Source organism: Lotus japonicus, chromosome 1, assembly GCF_012489685.1.
Source record: "Lotus japonicus ecotype B-129 chromosome 1, LjGifu_v1.2".
Taxonomy (NCBI): domain Eukaryota; kingdom Viridiplantae; phylum Streptophyta; class Magnoliopsida; order Fabales; family Fabaceae; genus Lotus; species Lotus japonicus.
The window spans coordinates 35640546-35663369 of record NC_080041.1 but is presented as its reverse complement, the minus strand read 5'-3'; the positions used below and the strand labels follow the sequence as shown (position 1 = coordinate 35663369).

General features: G+C 40.4%; 1 pseudogene; it reads right to left on the bottom strand.

Moving 5' to 3' along the window:
- Positions 1-16481: 16481 nt before the first annotated feature.
- On the bottom strand, positions 16482-19281 carry LOC130731819 (uncharacterized; annotated as a pseudogene).
- Between the last annotated feature and the right edge of the window lie 3543 nt (positions 19282-22824).

The window sequence follows — 22824 nt, the reverse complement described above, 5'->3', positions numbered from 1 at the left end:
ACAATAGCCAGCGTCCAATACAACCCAAACCCCCTTGAAAGCCAGTAGCACAATACAACATAACCAGAAAAAGAGAAGCTAGGCCCCCAGTGTAATAAACATCAACAAACTAGTACAAAGAGAAAGTGCTGACAGCGAGACCTTAAGACATCCTTCTACCGTCACTCTAGGCACAACAAAGAAGAAAACTCTACCCCATTTCAAAGTGCTAGGGCCACACATAATTCTTTATTTTCCTAGCTGCATTATAAGATGAGTTAACCAACACATGATATAAGGACCATTTTGCAAGCCTTAGGAGTACCATAATTCTACCAACAAAGACTCATAGCCATGAGAGGTGCTGACTACAAAAGAAGAGAGATCCAAAGTTTTGCCAGAGGAGTAAACCAGTAACAGAATTACCATAGTACATCAGCTCCCATACAAACACTTGGGTTCATCCAAGCTCTCATTTGGGCTAAATCCACAACTCTGGTGGTTGTCTTGCATTTTGTAGAAAACAACCTGATGTCAAAGAAGATGTTGTGCCATCTGCCTTTGTGTAGCACATGATATTAGTCCATTACTTGGAGTGCTTATGTGTGCTCTGGAAAATCTGGTGAATATTTGATTTGTGGTTACTTGCGGTTCAAGTAGTTGTATCGTGGTTCATTTATTGTGGGCTGGTTTATTTGTTGAGACAATCCCTGAATGAAGACTGGTCTCTATTGTGTTTAATGGTAGATTTATTTTGTAACACAATCAAGATCCTGAAGATTGAGTTTTCACTACAACAAATAATGGATTTTGCGGCCACTTTTTAGCGGCGGTTGCATCAACCGTCGTCGCTCCTATTTAAAACATGATAGTTCACGACGGTTGGCCTTGTCCGCCGGTAAAAGTTTTTAGTTAACGGCGGTTGAAACCGCCGGTATGTGTTTTCTTAGGTTTGCGGCGGTTCAAACCGCCGATATCTGTTTTTTAATCCAAAATCCCCAAACACGCACGAAGAGAATTGCAGTTCCCTCTATTCCATTCTTTCACCAAAACCCTCATACCTCACTCTCTGTGTCGCTCACCACGCCGTCCTCTCTCACCCCATCGCGCTCTCTTTCACCGACCCATGCCACCATGGCCGCTGTGGTTCGAGTCCCTGTCCTCATCGTCGACCCATCAGTAGCCACGGCAGAACCTACAACCAATTCGAACTCGATCCTCCTCCCTCGGGTTCATCTGCCTTTCGTTTGTCGACGCACATCGCCACGCTCTGTCTCGCATCATCTCTATGGTTGGTTTCACATCTGTTCTATGAAAACTTTGTTTCCCAACTCTTCTATTGAATCTATCCCCAACTCTCTCCTCTCTGGTGGATGAGACTAGATTTTCATTACTCTCTGATGAATTTAGAAGGATGTCACACGATTAGAAGACTAGATTTTCATTATCTCTCAGCTTGAAACCATAAGGTTATGGTTCTTTGTTGAATTTCCTAATGCAAGTCCAATGTTTTGGTTTCTCTATCCTGCAATTAGAAGGATACCATCTGGTACTTTGGTTAGGGTTTTTGATAAGTGTTCACTCTCTTTCAGCTTTGGGTCCTTGTTAGCAGCTTCTGGAGTATCTTTTGGAGCCGCTGTGGGTTTCTAGTGTAAGGTTTGTGGCTATCTAGCTCAATTGCAGACCTTAGAATGGAGTATTTTTTCTCTGGAATTGGTTGATCAGTTATGGGTTTGAAATTTTCTGAATTTACTTCTTGTTCCTTGTCTTTGGTTATTTCTTCTGATTTCTGCTTTATGTTTCTGATATTATTTTAATTCTTTTACTGGTTTCAAGTACTTTTGGTGAGTATTTTCTTGTGGTTGATATGGTGAATGCTAGGTGTTTGATTTAATGGGAAAATGAAAATATACTAATGGTAGTTTCATTGGATCTAAGTCTTGTATGTGTATGTCCCTGCTGATGTGCTTTTGTTGTGTTGGGTAGGACCACTGCAGAATTTACTATATTTAATTTCATAAATAGACTAATTGTGGTTTGAGCTTCTCTTTATCTATGGTAATGGGTTATATTTTCTAAACTTTGTTACTCTAGCGGTCTAGCCTTTGTTGTGTTCTGTTTATATATGTGAGGTGTTTTGGGTTTATACCTTGTCTAATGAGGGAAATCTTAGTGGACTAGTTGAGTCTACTTTCATGCCATGTATTGTGTTTTTCTTCAATGTCCATCACATGAAAATGGATTATGGGTATGGTGCTATGCTATATGCTCTTTTGTTTTTTGTTTTTGCCTCAATTTCTCACTTCCTTTTCTGTTTTAGGGACATGTTCATTTCACTATGTTTGAGATGTTGTGTTAGATGATTTACTTCTTGATTGTCAACAAGAGTGAAGAACACTTCATTCATATTTTGAGAAGTGGTTAAATGTGCTGTCTTTCTTTTTTATATGTTTGAATTTGAGTTCTTTCTCTTTGAATCTGTGATGTTGTTCCTGACAAAAGAGTCTATAAATGCTATGACCTATACCTTGTTAATATGTTATATACATAGGAAAGTGTCAGAATAGATGGTAAGACTTCATTTATTATTTGTTCTATAGCACTAGTATGCTCCTTTTATTTGTTCATGAAAAGTTGAGGATAACAACATGACTGATAGAAGGTCTGAAAACTGGAACTAGTCATTTCTCTTCAAGTTTCATAGCACTGTTAAATTGTGTCTGTAAACTTTGAATAATGTGTATGTGCTGGATGTCATATGTGGGTTTGATTTATTTTATACTTAGTGTTCTACTACACAATACTTCTGCAAGTATTTAGGTTTGTTTGAATGGATTTCTTGTGGTACACATTTTTTTTTCTGTATGGATCAATTTATTATGTAAGCAAAATTAGAAAGCAGGCTAAAAGATTGCAATTTTAATTTTTTTTTCAATTTTATGGAGATACAGCGGCGGTTAAAACTGTCGTTAAGCTCACAACATTATTAGCGGCGGTTACAACCGCCGCGAAACCCTTAGATTGGATGCGTTTTATGTGGAGACCTTAGCGGCGGTTGGAAGCACCGTAAAATAATTTGGGGCGGTTTGTGTGACGGTTCTACCAACCGCCGCTATATCCCCTGGCGACGCTCAACTTAGCGGCGGTTGGCCAACCGCCGGCACTCAGATTTAGCGGCGATTTTAACCGCCGCCGGTCCTACTTACAACCGCCGCTAAAGGCCTGTTTTGTTGTAGTGTTTGATGTGCTGCTGTTGGACTACTTGCTTCCGCCTCTAGAAACCCTAGTGTGACTGTTGGAGCATATAAATATGAAGACCTAAAACGTGAGGACTACTGAAGCTTTGAGAGAAAAGATCAAGTGTTTTAGGATTGTTATTTGTGTTAGTCCTTGTGTCGTTGTGAACAAACCTTGCTCATTGATTTGATTCTATAAGGCAAGGTTGTGTTATGTGTTCCTTGAGTGTTAAAACTCTGATTGTTGTTGTTCTTACCAATCACTGTGGCAGTGATTGAGAGAAAGTGAGAGGGGCTCTCATACTTAGGGGGAAATACTAAGTAGAAATACACTGGAGAAAGGAGTAAGTGGGGGTCTGGGTGCAAATTAAATTTCTCAGGGGGTTAAAAAAAAGACATTACAGGGGGTAAGTAGATTTTTTTTTCAGAACCCCCTGACTTGGTTGTGGGTCCGCCCCTGCAACTATGTATTTCTTAAAGAGATAAATAATACACATTGATCATTGAACTTCCTCCATGAAATGCCATATCTTGGGTTGTATTAAGGTTAGCAAACTAGCGAATAATAAGATATGAGAAACTGAGGGAAACATGGTGATAAGTAGTAATTAATTTAAAATATTAAATCATCAAAATATAACCAATCACGACTTCAACATTATTTGTATGTTTGTGTATTATGCATTATTCTGGGAAGTTAACCCTTGCATGCCTTGTTTGTATGTTCGAGTTTGGGTGGTTGGCAAACTGCCAGACTATGGAGGATTGGTGGTCAATGATTCGCCACACAGAGCGAATTCGCTATGAGTCCATCGATCGAGATGAGCCTGAAGTCTTGGGTGGGAGACCACGCCACCAGGAGGGCGGCCTACACAGTAGAGTGGTCTAGGATATTCACGACGAGCACAAATACTTAGTAGAGGGACGACTTCGTAGTATGATTGTGAGCGTCAACCTTCCACCATTTTTCATGGGCACCGGGGGAGGAGCACCTCCACACTGACTACCACTGTTGAGGTGATTGTAATCGAGGATTCTTACGACGAGTCAGCTTATGGGAGCTGATAGCGAACTGCAAGGGTACAGATTGCCCGAAGTAATAAAAAGATCGAATCACAATGATTGTGTACGTTTATACTCTATAATAACTGAATTCGGAATGAAAGGACGTGAAAAAAAATAAATAAATAAAGATATGATTGGTTGTTCGTAAGTAACTTAACTGCAATAAAATTAAAGAAAGCAAATAACACGGTTGAAGTGTATTCAATTTAAAAGCGCGTTATGGATACTGATTTCATTAACTTTCTCCCTATGTATCTCCCCAATCAGTTATAATTATGAATCAAATTAAGTTTCAAGGTGCTAAGCCTAATTGTCCACTTATCAATTCCTTGCATAAGTGTCTTTTCCAATTAATTAGTGATAGCTAATTCCTTAGTACGTAATCCTAATTAATCAGAGATAAAAGTTCAATTTAGTTCAGGCAAACACAAGCAATTTGTTACCCTTATCCCTAAGGTGCAAAGACCCTTGCTCAACTTCTCCCCAAATCCCTAAATTCTACCAATTTTCCAATTGCATAGAAAATAGTATGACAAACTATTGCAATAGAAAGTATCAATTAAAACAGAGGAGAAATTCAAGAACTAAAATAGAAATCATAATCATAACTGAAACTTGGTTCAAAACATAGTTTAAAGAAAAACTAGATCAATCACCCAAACACACAAAGAGTTTAGCCTGACATCATCAAAAAGAAATTACAAGAAGTACAAGAAAAACCTAAAATATTGAATCCTGTGTCAGACCGTTTCTGCACTTCTCCCAATTCTTGTTCTGTTCACGTACCGGTACCATCCTTTCATTCACCCAATTCCTATATATATATTGCAGCCGCCACCCACCTTCTGTTTTCCATCACGTGACCACAAATAAGGTTAAATAAAGCATATCAACTGCGCCACGTGTCACGTTTCCATTGGACAAAGCTTTAAGGGGTGGATTCTGGTGTTTTGCGTACCACGGTCTTATAGCGGACCTCCAGCGTGAATGAGCCATGTGGCAAGGACGATACAACAGCCATTGATTCCTTAGAGGTGCACCATAATTTCCATGTATCATGAGCACTGAATCAGCTTCCCTTTATTAATTCGAAAATCCTAATAAAATATAATTAAAAATTATCAAAATTATAGAAAAATACTAAAAACACATAAAAATAATAAAATGCATGAAATAATCCTAAAGTACCCTAAAATGACTAAAATATCATAAATAATATATTAAAATGCATAAAAATAAGCTAGAAAAATAACTTAAACACCCGGTTCAAGTATATAAAGAAATATCAACTTTCATACTTCAAGCACGATGTCTTGTGGGCTGAGCGAGTCCTGTCCATATAAGACTTGTCCAAAGATCTGGACCAAAGAACACTTTCGATGGACGATGAAGACAGTCAAGAACATAAAGACATCTCAACTTTCATACTTCAAGCATCATGTCTTGTGGACTGGGCGAGCCCTATCCATATAGGACCCGCCTAGACTAAGGTCCTAAGGCTACCTAAGAGGACGGTGATAGGCGAGGCATAAAGAGTAACCAGGCGACCCCAAAGTTGAACGAGTTACTCGTACCGGGCGCCCACCCCCATGAATGGAAAAGGCCGCCCATCAGACACTAGACTTAGGATTACATACTTGTAAAGGGAATTGGGCCGAGAATTAAGAGGCCAAATGAACCAAATAGACTAGGGTTTCAGACCACCCTCACTATAAAAGGGAGGTCATTTATTGTACTTCATCTTTTACCTCATTCTATGACATAACATATTTATTCCTTTATTCTCTCTTTCTTTTATGATCTGCTAAGGTTTCTAAAAGGATCTCTAGTCTTTGTCAGATCTAGGTCCATAACAGGTTTACAGACCCAAGTACACATACAATGAATATTTATCCAAAATATTGGGATCCCTAATGTGGGATACCGACTCTTCTGATTCTGACTATAGTGACCCCAACTTTTTGCTCGCAGATTTTTTCAATATTGGTCTTCACTCAAGATCTGAGGAGAGCTACATTGTCCCGTTTTCCCTAACTGACAGAACTAGATTGATTTGGGGGTTTGTGGCTCCACCAATCGTTACAGTTTAGAAGACCTCGTGCCTTTAAAGGATTTTGTTTCTTATTCCTTTGCTAATTCTCCTAATGACTGCCTTTAATGGGCCAGTTGGGCCTCCCGGGAGGAGGCCCAATTTCCTGGCTCGTACGTCGCCCCGGGCTGGCGCGCCTGGCCGAGGGACCTCAGGGTCTCGCCCAGTCCACAAGTCCACAAGACACCGAGCTCGAAGCATGAGAGCTGAGTGTGTCTTTTAAGAAAAAGTACAAAGCGGCGGTCATGAGTAAGCTACCTAGAGCCGAAATCTAATGACTTAAAACAATTGCCAACATGGCTTGATAATTAGAGCCTAAGACTAATTCTTTTATTTTCCTAGCGAATTCCCTCGATCCCACAAGTCCACAAGTTGGCTCGTGGCGTCAGCGCTTGGATCCCTCGCCCCGTTCCAGCAATGATCGTCTTGGACCATGATGAATTGACGCGTGTAAGCCACATGTAACGCATTAGGATAACACAAAGTCCAACGAATCTACAAAATCTTAACTGCTATCTCCGACATGTCCCTTCAAATCACAATAAAGCCTGTCAATTTGAAGTTAAACAAATGAACTTCAGCGTTTGCAACTTTCACTTATTGTGCCTTTCCCATTCCCCCAAAAACCGCGTCACGTTCTCCTAGTGTAATCATTTCACCTTACCACGATGGGACACAATTTCCCAACCGCTACTCACTTTAACTTTTAAATCCCCTTATTTCATCATTCACCACTTCTGAAATCCTCATAACCTGCCAAAATTGACATCGTAGCACCCTATCCCATCTTCACTCCACTATTCTCCTTTGGCAAGAATGACTTCCCCACGTCGTACTAAAAAATCTTCTCGATCCCGAAGCATAGCTCCTGTGCCTCTGCCTCTAGTTGGCCTTCCTCCCTCCGAAGGACTTCCCCTAGGCGAGGGGGAAATCACCGCCTTCTGGCGCCGGGTGTTTGCCACCCTTCCAGAGTCCGCGGATAAAACCCCGATTCAAAAGGCCATTTGCCAAACCTCTGAATTGTCCTCCGATGAGTCTGTTACTGAGATGGCCCGCCAGGCTGGTGGGTTTTGCTACGAGAAATCTCTAGAAGACGTTCTTGTCACCGGGAGATGTCTATCGATTCGCCGACCCTGGCAGCACCGTGCGGTTGACAATGGTGTGGAGAGACCCCACTTCTTTTATGTCTATGAATATCTATTCGTAGACCTGGGAATCAAACTACCCTTCTCCCCTTTCCTTCGCCAAGTTATGAGGGAAATCAATGTGGCCCCCTGCCAACTACATCAGAACGCCTGGGCCTTCGTTCGTTGTTTTGAGATTCTCTGTGATGTCGTTGGCCTTGAACCAAAAACTGCCCACTTCTTTTACTTCTACGCCGTGGAGCCGAAGTCTTTAAAAACCAAAACCCCAGGGTGGGTTTCCCTGAAATCACGCACAGGCCGCCAGCCTCTCCACCCCTACAAGAGCAACGTCAAGATGGGACCTGGGCGCCGGTACTTCCGTATAACCATGAATCCCACTTATCCTGAAGCTTTCACCCTTCGGGACGGGACTGCCATGTTTCCCTTCTACTGGACCAAGAGCCCCCGCGATGTTCCGCCGCCATCAGATGCGTCACTGAGTGATGGAGATAAAATCGTCCTTAGCTTTTTCGCTGGGCTTCCGGTCCTTGAGTGTTCCCAATTGCTCAAGGCCGCTCGCAAGAACAGCCTTGGTTCACTCCTGGGAGGAATGAATTTTACTAAAACCGAACTGGAGCGCGCCCTGGCCGCCAAAACTTTTGAATTTCTTCCCGTCTTCAATACCAGCGGAAGTAAGAGGAAACACACTGTTGTGGATGTCGACATCAGGACCACCGCCCCTCCCCAAAGAAACGGGTACGCGGGTCCGCATCGATTGAGCTCGCGCCAGGATCCATAGTCAAACCTCCCTCTCCTGAGGCAGGCGGGGCAACGCCATGCATTGCAGCTACTGGGTCTAGCGAGCCAACGCCTGATGTCGTCATTCCTCCTGAGACTGACGAGCCGGCGTCGGGCTCTACCAACAACACCATTCTTCTCTCCTTAGTGGAAGACTCCCACAAATCCAAAGAAGCCGATCTTGGCACAGACGGAGGAACTATTGCTGCTATCCCTCTGCTAAAGAAGAAAAAGAAGAAGGCCAAGGGGGTCAAAACCGACAAGTCATCTGTTCCTCGTCAGGGCGTGGCGGGCGAGAGCGAACCGAACCCCAAGGGCGGGGATGTGGAAACCTCACCCCTTCTTAAGGAGACCCCTATTGGTCAAGGCGTCTCTGAGAACGCTGCTCCTGATCCTACTCAAACAACATCCCCTTCTGACCATACATCCCAACAAGTTGAGGTAAGCTCTCCCAGGGCCTCCCCAATCCATGAAACGGTTCGTAACGACAAGGATCAAGCCCCTGTTGTCTCGCCTTTTCCTCGCCCCTGTTCTCCTGCTGTCAGCCATTTGAACGCTGTCAAGGAAGAGAGCCCTCCTCCAAACCACCAACCTACTCCCGTCGACTTTGTGCTGTCTGATCCCTTCTTTGATAACATGAGAGGAGCTGAGAATTCCGACCTTGATGGCGTGGCAGAAGAAGCCATCTCGAGTCTCCTACGCGCGGGATGCCTCTTTGCCCAGTTATCCCAGGATTCGGTCTCTGCAGCTGAAGTTGAAGAGCTCTGCCGGAAGGCTGAGAGTTATCGCCTGGCTACACTCGAGGCGTACGGAGAGCGTGACAGGTTGTTGACTCAGGTGACGGCCCAAATAACTAAGCTGACCAACTTGGTAATCGAGATAAGCGGTCGCGAGGCCGACTTATCCGCTTGTGAAGAGAGAATGGAGGACTTAGAGGACGAGCGGGACGACTTGCAGAAGGAGTTGAAGGCGAAGACTGAGGCGATCGCCGTGAGCAGGGCCGCCTGTATTGCCAAAGATAAGGAGATAGCAGCCCTGCGTAGCGAGTTGGCATTGTCGAACGAGCCGCTCGCCGAGGTGAGGAATCAACTCGCCACAAAAAACAAAGCTGTTGCGGAGATGGAAACCCAGGCAGCCTCTGAAGCCAAAACCCTTCGAGCGAGGTTGGAGGTCGAAGCTGCTGCTGAGGCTGTGGACGGGCGCGGCCACAGTTTCTTCCTTGCCAAAGCCCAGGTCCAGTACCTTTATGAGGGAATAGATCTCAGCGGAATGGGAGCCTTCAAGAAGATTACCCTCGAGGGTTTGGTCGGCCCTGATGATCCTCCAGGCTTCGACGCTGCATACTTTGCGGCTGCTGAAAACGCAGGGAAAGCGGAGAATGTTAATATAATTTAAATATTCTGTATTGATTTTCCCTTACCCCTTTATAACTAATATTGTTTTGTGTTAATGAACAGAATTTCGCTATAGTTTCGCTTGTCTTATTTTATTCATCGCCCTGCCATATTTCCTCCATTTGTTCGTTTTACGCCTTTGGGTTTAGTCGTCGTGTAGCGATTTTGAGTGTGTGCCAAAGAAAGCTAGGACTTTTGCTCAGTTTTGAACCGAGGCTTTGTTCACACCATATTTCCCGTAAGATCAGGTGTGGCCTTGCTAGTTTTGTCCTGGCAAGGACTTATGACTGCTTGGGACCCAATGGCCATATGGGTTGCCCAAAACTTAGCCTAGCTTTGGGTTCTCGCCTATATTTCGGGGAGGTTTTGCTCGCCCATATTTCGGGGAGGCTTTTGGGATAAGTAACTTATCCGCACACATCGCCAACGAGTAATTAGCGGTTCGCACTGAACTTTCCGAAGCGATCCCCAAACATCAAGGTCGTGTTGGGATCGCCACCTTCAGGGAATTTTTCCCACCAGACGACCGTGACATTTTGGTTGAGTTGCTAATCGTGTAGCAGCGGTTCGCGCCGGACTTTCCGGAGCGATCCTCAGACATCAAGGTCGTGTTGGGATCGCCACCTTCAGGGAATTTTTCCCACCGGGCAACCGTGATAATTTAGTCAAGCTAGGAGTATTGTTGGGAATATCCTTTTTGTATTTGATTTGTAAAAAGTTTTTACATTCGAGGGATGCCTCGTTAAAAAACTCTCATGGTGGAGAAAAAGAGTGCATCTTTATTTTTATCCTAGTTCTTCTATCCTCTCGCCGCTTCCTTGCTCCTGTCTTTGGCCTTCCCCCAGATCAGAACACCACGCCGAGCACCTCATCCTTCGCCCCCGATGTGCTTGCCTTCCATTCGTTGTCATTGCGGGGTTGATCCCTTCGCCAGCTCGCCCTGGAGTAGCGCGAGACTTCACATATCTTACCTTTCCTTTTTCTGCGCTTAGCTGCCCCACGTTTAACAATTGTCGCCCCTACCGGTTTCCAACATCTCACTTTTCCTTTTCCCTTATCCGCGCGGCGGCAAGCCGGGCTCCTTTTCCCTACCTTTGGCTTTTCTCGAGGTCGCTCGAGTGCCTTGTGATCACTTCGTTCGTCGCCCCCGCGCTGAAAACTCTTCTGCTCCGTCATTTGCACCACTGTCCCTTTTCCCTTTCTTATTTTTTGGCCCGTCCTCAAGAGAGTCGGGTTCCTGAATCTTGGCAGCCCCCAAAATGTTGCATCCTTCTGACTCCAACTGAAGAGGTCAAAATTGTCCTCTACCAGCTTTTCCAGGCGCCTTTCCTGATTGGCCGTGAGCCTGGGCTCGATTGCGAGCACGCCTTTGCTGAACTTATACCTCTCCAAATCTTTTATCACATTCGCCCAGCGTTCCTCTTAATGTGCATCCGTGATTTTCCCGTCCCTTCCTGTCCTGTCATCTGGCCTTTTTTGACCTTGGTTGTTCCTCAACCTTTCCATCTTTCGATCGATCATTTGCTCTAACCTTCCTGGTCCGTCTCGCCTCTGATCCTGCACGCCCGGACCATCTTGTTCGCCCTCTAAAAGCTCAATCTCGTGGCACCTGTGCCCCTCGCCGGCCCCCTTTTTTCCATACAAACTAAGGCAGTTGTTATAACATTCCCTTGCTCTCCTCTGATCAACCGCGATTTTCCCCACCTTTCCGCAGATTAGAGGGTACTTCTCCGCCAGGTGAGCCGTTGAAATCACCGCGCAAAGACGATTGAGCGTGTTCCGTCCAATAATGTCGTTGTAGGATGCCACGACCTGCAATACCAAATACCATACACGCAGAAGCTTGGCGTTTTCATCAACACCAAAAACTGTATCCAAATCCAAGTAGCCGCGCACCCAGACCTGCTCTCCTGAAAAACCTACCAGAGTCCTAGTATACGGCATCGAGTCCTTGTCTGTCAAACCCAACTGATCAAACGCATCGCCATAGATAATGTTTGCATAACTTCCCTGGTCCAAAAGAACCCTTCACACATTAAAACTATTGATTCTTACCATTACTACCACAGGATCGTCTTTATGCGTCTTGATTCCCTCAAAATCTGCTGATGATATCACGATATCTGGGTGATGAAAACCAAATGGGACTTCATACTCTCGTACTGACGTCACCGCTCTTACATGCCTTCGTCTCGCTGAGGCTGTGTCGCCACCTCAACCAAAGCCACCCGCGATCGTGTTTATCGTCCTAACTGGTGGCTCGAGATCTTTGTTAAAGGTTTCTTCCGCCCCCTTCTTCCTTGTTGCCAGCGTTTCTTTCTTGTCAGAAGTCGGCGTACGACGGCGATCGCCTCGCCTGCGATCATCTTGCTGGCGATCTCCTTTGTATCGATTCCCTAGTTGACGTTCGCCACGCCAACGGTCACCGCGGTCGTTTAATTGCGAGCGTCCCGCCCGAATGAGCCTTTCAATCTCATTTTTTAAGGTGAAACATTCCCCAATGTCGTGACCCGCCGAGCGGTGGTACTCGCACCACTTTGTTTTATCCGCCGCCACTCGAGGCGAGTCGGTCTCCTTCTCGCCTGCCTCGATCGCATGCGTCACCTTGACCTCCTGAAGTAGCTCTGTCAGATGCGCATTTAGACTCTTCCCCGACTCGTTACGCCGGCGGGAGTCGGTCTGATGCCACAGGCGACGACGCTCGAAGCTTTCCTTCCTTGGGTACAACGGTTCATTCGCAGTCCTTTCCCCTGACTTTATCTTCTTATCTCGCCGCTTACCACCTTCTCCTTTATCTTTACTTGGTTTGCCTTCTGACGATGCATCCCTCTGATCGCCCTCCTTTTCCATTTTTGCACGTTTCCTTTTGAAAGCATCATCCTCCTCGTCCAAAATGTAAGTGTTTGCCCGCGCGCGGATCTCTGCCATCGACCGAGCCGGCTTTCGGCTCAACTTACTGTTCAACTTTCCCGGGTGCAACCCGTTCTTGAAAGCACGCGCACAAGCATGTGGTTCTGACTCCTCAATTTTGACAGACGCCGCACTGAATCGTTTCACGTACTGCTTCAGAGTTTCCCCGTCTGACTGGTGGACGTTGTATAAGTCCTCTATCGTAACCTGCTTGCTCTTGCTCGCGGAGAACTGAACAAGGATTTTTGACGAGAAATCGTGGAAGTTCGTGATAGATCCGCGAGGCAAAGTCGTGAACTAAGCCATCGCCGTGCCTTTAAAAGTTGACGGGAACATTCTGCACTTCACCGCATCAGAAGCTGCACTTATCACCATCTTCGTGTTGAAATACAGCAGGTGCTCCTTGGGATCGGCCTTGCCACTATACGCTTCCAGAACGAGGTTCTTCATGTTGTCCGGAATAGCCACCTCCCTCACCGCTGCCGAGAACGGCTCAAACTCCGCAACGACTTCGACTTCACGCTCTCCTTCATCCTGTTGCTCGACACGATAATACTCCAACTGCTCTTGCAAGTAATCGTTCCGCTGCCGAATGTCATCGACACTTCGGATCAGACGTTGCCAATCTCGACTAGTGATCGGAGCTTGTGGCGACGGTGTTCCTCCCCTTGAGGCTCCTGGCGAGTGTGTTGGTGACCTCTGTTGCTCCGGTGAGGTCGGCGGAGAAGGCAAAGGAGGTGTTGGAGAAGGAGGAGGTGGAGGCGGTGGAGGTGAAGGAGGAGTCAATTGCTCGGACTCGTCGCGGCGGACCTGTTCTCGTCGCGGCCTGCCTCTCACCCGACGCGGTGGTGAACCGCGCCGCCGCTCCTGCTCTCCGTCGCGTCTTCGACGACGTGTCTCCATCAGACTTCATAAGCGAACCAAGAATTAAACCAGAATTCCAGAAAACCGAAGAGAATTGCACGGAGAATCGAACTTCTCTCAATCAAATCACAATCCACGTGATCCGGGAATCGAAATCTACCGATCCCCACAGACGGCGCCAAATGTTCTATCCAAGAACATAGAGATGAGGTACGGTACCCACAGTGAGAAGATCGTGATGTGAGAATCTAGAGAGAGTAAGAGCGTAACCGCTTAGAGAGAGAAAGTAACTGAATTTCAAGTTTGTATTTCTCAAATGAGCTAAGAGTCCCTTACAATTGGTAACCGTCCCCTATTTATAGATTCAGGGGTTGGGCTTGGCACCTCCTAACTTCTCTTAATGGGCAAGTTGGGCATCCTCGTACGTCGCCCCGGGCTGGCGCGCCTGGGCGAGGGACCTCAGGGTCTCACCCAGTCCACTTAGACATCGATGATGTACTTCATGATCATATCATTCATCATCGTCTACTTCAACATGTCGAGTATATTTTATTTAGAGTCAAATTATTTTCGATCTATGTCATGTAATCGAACATAAAGCTTAAGCATAGAGTTGAAAATATCCTAAATGTTTATTGTTCCTGAACTTAATTGATCTATTATCCCTCTTAGAAGAAGAGATTTCAGAGTAGACGAAAACGATCTTGAGAAAGATTTTTTTGGGAGAAGTCCTGCTTAATACTTGTAAATGAGGAGTCTTTCAAATACTTAGTGGGAGGAGTCCTGTCTAATTCTCAATGCCTGAAGAGGCAATGAAAGAATACTTGGAGGAGTCCTGGATAATACTCGTTGGGAGAAGTCCTATCGAATACATGGAGGAGTCCTGGATAATACGCAATGCCTGAAGAGGTAGTGAAATAATACTTGGAGGAGTCTTGGATAATATTCAATGCCTGAAGAGGTAGTGAAACAATACTTGGAGGAGTCTTGTCGAATACTCATAGGAAGATGTTCTGGCTAATACTTGTAAGGAGAAGTTCTTAATACTTGCATAGTGAAATCCCGGTGTTGCTGGGGACTGGATGTAGCCCTATCGTTATGGGGGCGAACCAGGATAAATTTGCCTGTGTGCATCGTCTACATGTCTGTTCTTTAGATTTCGCTGCACCAAACGAAATCGACCAAGATTAAATATCACTCTATCGTTTGGAAATCCAAATTTTTGGATGGCACAATTCAAACCTCCATTTCTTGTGCTACTCTGATAAACTTCAGTAGTCCCTACCACCCCTTGGTTTCTATTTTCTTGATCACTCATCTTCCCATACCTTTGAGACAACATGGAAGTGCTCGACATTTGAGAAATCAGTCTACCATTTTGCAAGTGCTTGAACTATGTTGGTTGAGAAATTTCACCAAGATTCTTTGACCGAGTCCCATTGGGCGTGCTAATGTGTTTCCTGCTAGAAATAACGTGAGGTCAGACAATCTAATACAAGGAAGGTCAAGTCTCAACCCCGATGTGATTAAACTGAATACAACGAAATAACACTTATGTGAGGACTTGAACACACTAGAAATCTAGAATGCAGAAAAAAGGAAAAATGTTAATAGATGCAACAAAAATTAAACATTGAACATATACCTGAGTATGAACAAACACACACATTTTAATGAAATTGGAGAGAAAATTATTGATTGAGATGAAGCATACAAGTTTGTGTTAGTTTGATGATCAAGTAAAACAAAAATTTAATTAAAAGAGCGAGACCTGAAAGTAGAAAAGTACATGTATTAAAATTGTAAGATTGAAAATTACAATGAAATAAATTGCTTGGGGTTTATTGAAAACTTGACTCCCTTCATTTATTATTGAAAGGAACCGGGACATTAGTTGAGACATCAAACCCTGACTAAATCTTCCTAAGTTCTATGTATGGAAGAAATTGAAAAACTCAACCTAGCACTTGGGCACTAACTCCTTTAATTGCTCAAGTGATGACGTGTAACCGCCAACTGTAAACACATAATGAAATTCAAATCATAACTACAATTTTACAATCTTGCACACTAAAATATGCCTCTACTCCTAACTTGTGTGGCTTCTCGTAGCAAATGGTAACCGTCTAGCATTGTACCACGAAACTTCTAAGGTGGTTATATCATCTACTTTACCTCCTCCTCCACATTAAGTATCATCTGTGTCTTGATTTGCGTCAAAATAAATAAAGTCAAACTTTTAAATTACCGTGACATAGACTTAAACAATTTAATCAAATTCAGGAACATTACCTCAGCTAAGCCTCATGATAAACATAAAATATTTTTTGTGGTTAAATTAGTGTCGTTTTTCAAACTCTAATCTCATGTGAGGTTTGTGTCATCCAAGCCAACGTTACATTTAGTGTTGGCTTACTGTACGCAAGTGTATGTCTTGTAAATTTTTCGTGGATGTAACTGACGCTAAATGTAGAGTTATTAATTCTATTTGGCTTCGACCAAATTATACTTGATCACCACTTCCATAGTTATTCATCGATTGAGTCGGCTAGACTTATTTTCTTTTAGTGAAGAACTGGTCAACATTTTTTCTTCATCCCAAGCCCCTGCCTCAGAGTTCGTTGACGAGGAAAAATTTATCTCAACTAAGCATTCAAAGGGATACCAACACAACTTTTTCTCAAAAGGATTCACCATAAAAAGGGGATCGAGAGTCGGAGGAATAGATTCAAGTATTGATGCACGTATTTTGGATGTAATATTATATCACAAATATTTGTTGTGAAAACTCAAATAAAAATTATAATATTTAAGAATTATTGGATGAATGAAATGTTTTATGAAAGTGTATTATATGATTTTGAACATCAACATATATTTCCACAAACTTTTTTATTGAATTAAACTTCTATATTTATTTATTTTTATTATTTTCAAAATATATTGAAGTTTAGCCAAACTAAATTCATTGAATCCATAGTCACAATTAACAACCTTTTATTAAATAAATTTGTAATTATGATCATATACTACATTGTCCACCTGGCCCGCCATAGAGAAAAGCTTGCTGATAATCAGGTCCTTCATAACCATGGTATAACACGTCATAACAATTGGACGTTGTATCACATTTTGACTTCATGTCCTTGGGATTTACTTCAACTTCATTGTAATTTGAATCCACAATCTTAAGGTTTGAAATGAAACCCGAGTTTTTGAATAGCTCCTTAGGTAATCTTCCACTACCCATTGGGGGACTAATGATATTGGGTGGAGCAAAGGTTTGACCTCCATATCTGATCAATGATGAACCCTGACTTAAGTGAGTGAATATTTCTCTAGGCCAATATCCAACTAAAACTCTTTTTGAACCAGTAACTAACCACCAATGACCTGTGGATTGATCCTACATATATTCAAGCAATTAAAACATGAAAGAATAAGTCGTCTACAAATAAAACTAACCAATCATATTTCATGAGGGAATGCAATTTTATAAAGCACATATGTACTCATAATATGAATTACTAATACCTTAGTTTTTTTATTTATGATTTTTTCAACATATTCAATTTTTTTTCGACGACAAAAAGAATTTATTGAATGAGAAAAAGTACCATGAGAACAACCCTCTGATGAAAGTTATAAAATAACTTAACCACACCAAGTCCATTCTTGGAAAGCCACATTTGGGAATGAGCCTAATTAAAACCTTACTAGAAAAAACTCATTGTGATAAAAATCTAGTGAATGAAAAAGAGTACCATATTCACCAAGTGCTTTTAAGTTTTTCCAGAGAAAATATATAGATTTGAAAAGTTACATCTACAACTCTCAAATTATGTATAGAAAAAAAAAAACACATAATTTCCTTGATATATAAATCCAAACCAAAAAGAAAGCACTATCATAATATATCTATGTAAACACATAAAGAAGTTTAATAGCAATATTAGAGATAATTGTATATAAATGTAAAGTTAATTTCGCAAATCAAGATTAAGCTTCATCACTTATGTATTTTTTAAATTCAATAGTGTTTTGTGTACAAACATTTAAGGCTTTTAAGTTTTATGAAGGTGAAAGATTATCAATTGAATACAATCTTGTAATTTTAAATTCAGTTACTTGTTTGACTTGAACATATAATAATTTTTTATCTTCAGATCCAATGACAGAGCTAGAATAAATTAAAGTTCCTAAGCCAAATCCTTGATGGACTTGCACAAAACCTAGGCATACATTATCAAAGCATCTAGTTTTTTTATAGTCATCTGCCTGCATTTATTTATCCAAATAAGCATAATCACATAAAGTTATTAAGAAAATAAGTACAATCCATTAATATATAAGTCTTACTGTCCATTGTGCAGTTAAATGCATTTGATGGTCCCCATATAAGCTTGGATTAACCTTGCCGTATAAACATATTATATTTAACAAGTGTATATCGAATAATATAATAAAGGGAAAAATTAATAAAATGAGTTAAATAGTGTCATTTGAAGAATAATAAAATTCTTGTCTATTTTTAGACAATGTCATAAAAAAAAAATTTAAAAAATCTATTGGGGCAAAAAAAAAAAATTAACTTACACTATATCCAACTTGTATACTATTTCGTTCGATAGGTGGACCACTTTGAATCCAAATTTCAGATATGCTGTATTGGGGCTGTATTGGTTTTCTTGAAGAGATAAATTATACACACCGATCATTGCACTTACTCCATGAAATGTCATATCTTGAGTTGTATCAAGGGTAGCAAACTAGAGAATAAAGATATGAAAAAATGAGATAAACATGTTTTTTTGTTTTGCAAGAGAGAGATAAACATGTTTACAAGTAGTAACTAATTTAAAATGTTCAATAATCAAACGATAATTAATCATAACGAAATTGAACCAATGTATTTCTCTTTTTCTAAGTAAAATGTTTTTTAATTAAAAATATTTTTTAAGCAATATAGTATTGTGAATTTAAAGAGGAAAGAGAAAAAACTAAACTAAAACTTCTATATTTATATTTATTTCAAATCAAAGTAATGTTTCCATATAAACATTATAATAATAACCTATCAAATATTAAGTTTGAAGAAAAAACATTTTAATTAAACTGACTTACATGATGTCTAGGGTACCTTTGAGAATATTGATTAAAATCATCAAGTTGTGATTTTGGAGATGACTTACTAGTCATCTTATGTCTCCTTGTGGTCTTGAAAATAGGCACTCTTCCCGAACGACATCCTTTGAAGAAATTTCTATCTTTAACAGATTTACCAAGGTAAGATGATCTATTTTGCATGGTAGTCCTCATAAAAGTTGGGAAAAGCTTTGTTTCAATGAGAAGGAGATGTTAGATACAAAATTTAAAATCTAAATCTAAAAAAAATGACATATTAATAGGATTAATACAGTTGTTATTTTCACAAGTAGGGTCAAATCACGGCTACGTTTCTATACACAAGAATGAAAAAACCTTAAAAATAGCTCAACCAATGAGGGCAGTTACCTGAATTTTGTGATTTTTTAGTAAAGAGTGTTGAAAAGCAGGTTGCTTGTAGATATCAACACAATCAAAATTATCGTCTATTGAAGGCTGCATTTGTTTATCGTGTGACATTTAAATAAATCATTATAACCAATCAAATAGTTGTCTATCATAGACTTTAGATGATAAAAGTTGAGAAAAAAAACCTGGATGCTTTGGTAGTCATGTAATCTATGAATTTGGTGTTGATTTTGTTGGTATATTCTACCTCCCCCAACTTTATAGCACTGTACACATAGACTAAAAAGCAAAAAGAGAACTATTGCCATAATTTTGTTGAAGTAATCTCGCTTATTGGAATATATTAGTTCTATGTGTGAGCTTGTATCAATATCCACACACATATATATATATAAAAAACAAGTAGAAGTCACTTTTTTTTGAAATAAAAGTAGAAGTCACTTGTGTAAGATCAAGTTTTGATCTAGTAGTACAACTCTATGTTTTGATGATTATAAGTTAATCTTTTGATATGAACAATTATGGTACTCTAACGTGTTTTCTGAGTGTGCTCTTAACAGGTTCTGACCTTGTCACAAATTCACACAAATCAGAAGCACTGTGCTTAAAGAGTGATCCTAGCAACGCTTTCGCAATCTCTATGTTCAGTCTGAACAGTAGAAAAGCTTCAGAAGATCTGAAGTATATCAAGCTCTGATAAGGACTCAACTCACTTGAAGCTCTGATGGTCCAGACGTTCTGACAACCCAGATACTCTGAAGGCTCAGAAGTTCTGATGGTGTAGAAGACTCTGAAGATCCAGAAGCTGAAGAGTGAAGACTCTGAAGTCCAGAAGCAACTGGCTCTGAAGACCATGTACTGATCCTCTGAAGTGAAGATCAGAAGGTACGGAGGTCAGAGGATCCAAGCTTCCTTCTGACTCTGATCAACCAGCTTCACAAGTTCCAACACGAAGCGCTCCTCTGATCAGAAGTCAAAACGAGGTTAAAGGTCAAGTCACTATCCAAAGTACAAAAGCAAATGTACTATCCTGACGACCTAACCTATATTCTCAGCCACAACAGAAGCTGGAATTTCCAGAACTGTCCTCCAACGGTAGCATTCCCATGCAACGTTCAAACCCTAATCCTTGGAGTATAAATAGAGGCTGAAGATTGAAAGAAGCGGCTAGAAGAACTTACACACGCGCAAGCAATATTCAAACCTTCTAAGCTTTCTTTCATCTTGAATTCATTGTGTTTACTATAAGCTTTTTAGAAGCAATTTCTGTGTAAATAAGAACTTCATATACAGTTGTATAGTTTGCCTTTAGGAGATCAAGGTTGATCGGATCCTAGAGAAGACTAAGAGAGTGAATCTTAGTGTGAGCTAAGTCAGTGTTTTGTTAGTCACTTGTAGGTTTCAAGTGCAGTTGTAACATATACCTGATTAGTGGATTGCCTTCATTCTAAGAAGGAAGAAATCACCTTAACGGGTGGACTGGATTAGCTTGAGTGATTTATCAAGTGAACCAGGATGAAATCCTTGTGTGCTTTTCTATCTCTTATCTTAAGCACCCTTGAGTCTCGAAAAGATTTGTTAAAATCTTAAGGTGGAAGTTTTGTCTTAAAAACGTTATTCAAATCCCCCCTCCTTTCTACCGTTTTTCATACCTTCAACTTGAACAAGTATTAACTGCATATTTAATATACTAGTATATAAATAATGTAAGTAAAGAGAATAAAATATATAAAAGTAAAATATGTTTATTATTAATAGTATTAATGAGTCATTAAAGACTCATTAATTTTTTTATTTATGGAAGCCCAAGTCAATCAATCAATAACATATATAGAAAATCAACTTGTCCAATAAATTAATAATAATATTCTTTTAATATTCTTTTATATTATTATATTCTTTTAGTTATTAATATTCTTTTATATTATTAATTATATTAATTTCAAATTGTAAAATTTTTAATTTCTCATATTTAAAAATAAATATGGGAATGTTAATTTGTGGTTTAGGTTTAGGAAAGGTGGTGGATAAGTGTTTTTATTCAAAGGTTTTATATCCTATGTGAGAAAGGTTGTTTCTCATTGTAAAAACCAATTATTTTATAAATATTTTTATTAATATACTATTGTTTTTTCAGTATTATTGGACTGGGCGAGGCCCTAGGGTCCCTCGCCCAGGCGTGACGCCCTGACGGCCCAGGGCGACGTGCAAGCCAGGAAATTGGGCCTTCTCCCGGGAGGCCCAACTGGCCCATTAAGAGAAATTAGCGGCGCCAAGCCCAATCCTCAAATCTATAAATAGGGGACGGTTACTAATTGTAAGGGACTCTTAGCTCATTTGAGAAATAAAAGCTTGAAATTCAGTTACTTTCTCTCTCTAAGCGATTACGCTCTAAACTCTCTCTAGATTCTCGCATCACGATCCTTTCACCATGGGTACCGTACCTCATCTCTATGTTCTTGAATAGAACATTTGGCGCCGTCTGTGATTGCAACTAATAATTGTAAAATGAAATTTCCCCAACTCTATCGACCGATCTTCTTCTTCTCCATCTTCGAGCATCTTTCATTCTCAACCTTCATCTTTGACGAGGAGAGGAGCAAGAGGTACACACATTATTGTCAAAACTAACTATGAATATAATAGGAGAAATTGGAATTTGTGTTGTGTATGATGCAAGAAAGAAAACATGATTTTAGCATCTTGTCCGCCATCAACTAATGCAAACTAGCATCGGCCAAAAAAGAACCAAATAATGAATTGATGGAATCAAGGTTATTTTTTTTACAGTAGTTATCAAGGTTATATGTGTGATACAAACAGAGGTTTTATTTTTGTATACATAAAAGGAATAAAAGTTGATAAAGAAATGAGCACCAAAAAATTTCCAAGCATCTTAATCTTAATTTTAATAATATATAAAGCTCATCCACCAAAGTGGGTCACATTGTTACTTAATATCCACATGTTTTCATTCTATTGGTTGTTGCTATTGAATTTCCAAATGACATATTCTGATTGGTCCACATTGATTAATTTTCATTGATCGAATTTAATGAGTCAATAAATCAATAAATTAATTAATAAATCAATAAATAAAAATGTTATTAAATCATTCACCATAAATGTTGACATTCAAAGTTATTTTTCATGAATAACCGGTTAATAAAATTATTAAGATACCAACCTGTTTTTCCTTTTTTATTTTTTTCCACGTGTTTTGATTTATTACTTACAATTGACCTTCATCTCAAATTTGGAATCTAGCCTGTCAAGAGTAATGGCTCGTGTGTTGAAATTCAAAATTGTACATGAATAACAGGAAATAAAATTGATTTATTTCTTGTAATTGACCTTCATCTCAAATTTGGAATATACCAATCATTTACGTACGTGTGGAAAAAATTATTCAAGGCCAGCCTTTATCAAACAAGAATATGATCTCAACTTTGGAATATACCAATAGTTTACGAAATCAATGTTTTGTTTTTTGAAAAACTTTAAATTTTTCATTTTAAAAAATCCTGCCATTCTCATATTACCAATTACCAATGCTATATAAATCCACATGCTCTTAACATTTCAAACACCATAAAAATACCTTGGCCGTACTGTTCATTTTTTTTTTATCTTCATTATATTTGTTTTGATCATGGAGATGCAGAACTTTGTTGTTCTACATCATATGGGAAAGGTTTAATCTTTACCTTTTTTTAATGAAATGGTATTATATATTTTGTATTGTCTACGATATAATTAAAATTTTCGTTTTAATTTGCAGGACTTTCGTTTATCAAACAAGAATATCATCTCAAATTTGTAATATACCAATAGTTTACGAATATACCAAC